Source organism: Harmonia axyridis, chromosome 7 (assembly GCF_914767665.1).
Source record: "Harmonia axyridis chromosome 7, icHarAxyr1.1, whole genome shotgun sequence".
Lineage (NCBI taxonomy): Eukaryota > Metazoa > Arthropoda > Insecta > Coleoptera > Coccinellidae > Harmonia > Harmonia axyridis.
This window is the reverse complement of record NC_059507.1, coordinates 26,567,997-26,573,257: the sequence shown is the minus strand read 5'-3', so window position 1 is coordinate 26,573,257 and position 5,261 is coordinate 26,567,997.

Genomic DNA, 5,261 nt, shown 5'->3' with positions numbered 1-5,261 from the left:
CAGGGTATTATCCAAATACCTAAGCAAGACGTCATTGAAAACAGTATATTTTGCCAACTTTGAGTCGAGAATGAGATATGGAATGATTTTTTATGGTTCTAACAGGAACATCAACAACATCTTCACAACTCAGAAGAAGGTCCTGAGGATTATATTCGGTCTCAAATTTAGAGAATCTTGTAGAGGTTTATTCAGAAATAATAAAATCCTCACAATTTATGCAGTGTATATTCAGGAATGCTTAAATTTTTTTTTCCAGAATAAACAACTTTTCATTGATAATGTAAATTCAAGCAGAATCGAAAGTAGAAATCCACATTATGTATATCCTAAACACCACCTCACAATAACTGAGAAAAACTGCCATTATTCTTGTTTAAGTATATTCAATAGATTGCCTATGCACATACGTAAAGAAACAAACTCAAGAAAATTCAAAAAAGCAATATATGAAATGTTAATTAACTTAGAACCCTATGATATGAATGAATTCAATAACATGTAGCTCATACATTGTATATCGGTATTGACACTATTTCTTCTTGCTATTGTTGTAGTACCCAGAAATAAAGATATATTCTATTCTATTCTATTCTATTTCTTTATGTAGCTTAGGCCGAATTTTGTTAAGTTATTAATCATTTTGAATATGATCAATATAGTAATTGTGGATGATTTTTTCTGTTACCTAGTTTTGAATAAATTTTCTTTTTTTCTTCATTTGACATTGAAATATCATCCCATATTATCTTTGTTAAACTAGTCTCTTTAGGTTTTTACTAAGGAACCCATTTTCCATGTGCCTTAATTTGTTGACTTGATGCTAAGTTCATTGTAAGGTTAAATTACACCTAAAACAAATTTTGAAGGTACAATATGCAAATATCTATAACTCAATTTCCCCTTCATTTTTAAATTCATAGTTACATAAACATTGACTCCTTCCAAATTCAAATTGTTTAAACGAAGTCGCCTTCCACAAAGCTGTTCAATCATGATGTAACTCGATACTCCAGCCAACTATCGTATTTAGTGTCCTCATTAACGATTTGTTGTTATTCGCCAGACACTAAATATTTCATTAAGAGGCGACTGATGAATAAATACAGATGTTGGATGATCAATCAAAGTGAAAGGGGTTAGAATGACCAACAAATGAGGAAAGCAACGACATGAACCCAGGAGTCAGTTTCATGTGTGAAGTGTATGCATTTCTATGATTCCCGAGGGCTCTTTCGGCTCATGAATAAACGAGCACTAAAAGTTCCTGTCTTTCCTCATTTTATTATGAAATAGTAGTTGAACATTCTATAATTTCTACGACGCGTTCAACAGAAAATTCTGCAAAAAGCTTGTCATTGTTATTTTATATTTTTTTACAAAATCTCACCCCGGCAGAATCACAGTGACATAATAAACCACAGTAGCGACACGCGTGGCCTCGTTTTTGATTGGCTAGGCCTAAAAATGGTGGCTTTCTGTTTACATTCTGCGTTTACCTGATTTTTGGGATTTATTCAAAATCTAAGGCCCATTTTATTAAGTGACTGTATTATTGATCAGTTGAATAAATTTGTTCTATATACAATACTCTAATACTCGGATTGCAAGGAAATCTTATGGAAATTATAAAAATGGTGAATTGGCAAAATTTATATTTGCAAACTTTTTAGTTTTAGTTTTCAGTTTGTCATATTTGGTTTTGCAATGTCTTTTAATTTTTTTCAGCCTGAAGAAGAGATAAATCCCATTTCGAAACTATCGAGATGTAAATAGTTTGCAAATACATACATAGGGCCATTTTTAGGATCAATTCGAAAGAATTTTCGCCACTGTGTTTTATTAAGTCACTGTAGGCAGAATCTGTTGTCCCTGAAATATTAAGTTTTTTATCTATGTTTCTGAAGACTCTTTCCGTCAGTTTTGTATTCAAGGGAAAAACAACATTTTTAACGGAATAGTCGGATTATGCCTTTAACGAACTTATAGATAATATATAAATTATAGAAAGTATTAACCATAAATGCTTCTGTGACTTGGAAACACTGTTTACATAATTTTTTAGTTTTGACAAAAATGTTCAATGTTCCTCACATTTTGGAATAAAAAACGATTTAGTTCGGTTGCCCTCAACATATTTGATGAATTATTGGAAGGACAAAGTTAATGAAATAAAAAGTATAAAATAAAAAATAGTAAATTTTCAAAGGACTAATGTCAAAACTCTGTCATGTTGAATAACATAGTAATCCAAGAAAAACAGTATATTCCTCAAACTCATAATTTAGGCATTGATTGCTAATACCCATATCGTGCTGGCAACGTCGAAGTCGATTAATTTTATTCGAATTGTCTGTATTGTATGTTCAAGGCTAACAAGATGTAAATAGTTGTACGGGAATTGCCTTTGTAACGTCTTATTTTCTTCACCGACACATATTTCTAACATATGTTGATATTCTTGATAGAATTTAGGACAGGAAGATTTGCGAAAAAAGCTCAAAGTATCAAATTACATAAATGACTAAGCCAGAACCATTGAATAAAAACACATATATTACCATGTCTAGAATTCAAACAATTATGGTGTGAGGCGCCTGAAAATTAAGAAGCAACAAATATGTTCAAAGAAGGAAACACATTAGCCATCTCAGCAATTCAACATCTGTTTGTCCTTTAACTAAAAGAAACCTGAAAGGTTTCATATTACTTCTGCGTTCGTCCGCTATGAGCCTTCTGGGTAGTGTTGCCAATAGGCGGACATAACGGAATGAATTTTCTTATTTAGATTCGTTCAATGCCGGTAGTTCGTAATCAAATAGCTAAATCGGAAGATGAGCCAACAGACACCAATATTAAAAAAATATATAAAAAGAAAACTGAATCCATGAAACGAAACTAAATCACTAAATTGAATAATAAGAATTTAGTTCATCATGCTAGATAGAAAATGTTCGATAGAAAATGTTCAGGTCATAAGTACATAAGTAACAAATGTCTTACTGATAACTGCTTACTGATATATAACAGGCCAATTGAAAAGTCCCCGGTCTACCATAGTAAAACACATTTTATAGCAAAATTCGATTTTATTATTGAACATAGTTGCCTTCGAGGGCGATACAGCGATTATATCGATCTTCCAACTTTTCGATACCATTTTTGTAGTACGATTTGTCTTTCGCTTCAAAATAGGCCTCAGTTTCGGCGATTACTTCTTCATTGGCGCCAAATTTCTTTCCAGCGAGCATTATTTTGACGCCTGAGATCAGGAAAAGGTCGCTGGGGGCCAGATCTGGCGAATACGGTGGATGCAGAAGCAATTCGAAGCCCACTTCATCCAATTTTGCCATTGTTTTCTTTGATTTGTGACACGGCGCATTGTCTTGATGAAACAGCACCTTTTTTTCTTCAAATGTGGCCGTTTTTCAACGATTTCATCCCTTAAAATATCCCATAACGCTATATAATAATCGCTGTTGATGGTCTGGCCCTTTGGAGGTAATAAATGAATATTATACCTTGCTCATTCCAGAATACTGATGCCACAACGTAATATCTCACAAACTAATGGTCAGGCTGCTGTCAAATTTTGAACCGTATCGTTTGAAAGTTGGTACTAACTAAAAATCATATGGATTTAATACTAGCACCGCCATCTGTGCATCAGACCGGGGACCTTTCAATTGGTCTAATATATGACTTTGAATTATTATTCGAAATGTTAAAAGAAAATCAAACAATAAAGATAATAGCGCTCATATTGGTAAATGTAATCCTCTCTAGAATCTGCAGCTAAAAATTAGTCAAAAATAATTGAGAAAGTGATGACACTAAACTAAAATGACTATTAATAATAATAATAATAATCGTCTTCATTTTATAGATATGTCATGAAACTCTTGAATTCCTCCAAGTTCCTTTTTTAGTTCTATACAGGAGGGTATCCCGCCACTTGTCAGTCATACGTCACCGACGTGAAAGACCTCTCGTGGACTTGAAAACAGAAAATTGTTTAGGTAAGTCAACTGTTTTTGAGATAGAGGCAACTAAAGTGTTTCTGTTGAGAATGCACTTGTCCATAAATTATGATTGGGTTATTATTGTTCAATCGCTAGTCAACATTGATAACATGATCGTGAATAGATGGGAATTCCAGGCATATAGTAAGAATAATTGGATTTTGTTGTGTAACTGAAAAATTTCACCCTACATATGCATTTCTGAAGAGAAATTTATTGGGTTTGAGCCTGAAGAAATAGCACTTATCAAAATAATAATTTCAAAATTCGACGAACTAAAGCGAAAAAAAGTTATGTTAAGATATAGCGAATTTAATTCTAAATTAAACAACCTGGTTCTGTTATTATTTTTGTGGTTCCATCTGTTTTTCTGTAATGGCTAATGACCTATTGGAGAATCGGTTTCTCAAATGGAACAGACTATATTTTTCAACGCAGTTTTTCAGTCACAAATTTGTGGAAAGGGATCTCGTTATCGGTTTATCAAAAATATCATCTGTTTCAAAGGTATTGAGTTTTTAGACTTCATCCTTGAAATAGGACACCTTAGATTTTATTCATTTATTAATAAAAAACCGATATGAAAAATATAAGACGTCCCATTTTAAAAACGCCTCTTTATCTCTAAAACGATGATTAATCTCTAAGATCTGTTATGATTACCTTTCATATATACTATAAAATTACTGAAAAAGAAGTTTTACAATTTTTCAAATATCACGAACAGAAACAAAGATATAACGTACGACATATTTGAATATTTTTTTAGAAAAGCCCCATAACTCGAGAGTGAATCAGAGAGTGCTTTCTGATATACTATAATTATTTCGAAAAAAGAGATTATCTAAATATGCCTTCAGTGAGCATCGGAATTGGGACGCTCTTTACAAAATATGTATGTATAATATGGAAATTATTTTGTATTTGACTTTTCATTACACCTACTCCAAAGAAGCAGGAAACATTATTTCTATTGTTTCAAAACAATAGTACTATTAATAATAGAGTAACCAGAACCATAACTTATCAAAGGAATTTTCCAAAATTTTCGGAAGACAGAACCGATAAAGTTGAAATTCTGAGTCAAATTACAATTTCAAGCAAGCTTCATGTGAAATTTCGTGTTGACAGCGTCATCACAATATAAAAAAAAAATAGAGAAGTTCTTACGTAAAGTTGCGAGTTTTCGATCGAGCTGTATATATGAATATTACAAAGGTTGCAATTAAAACATGAATG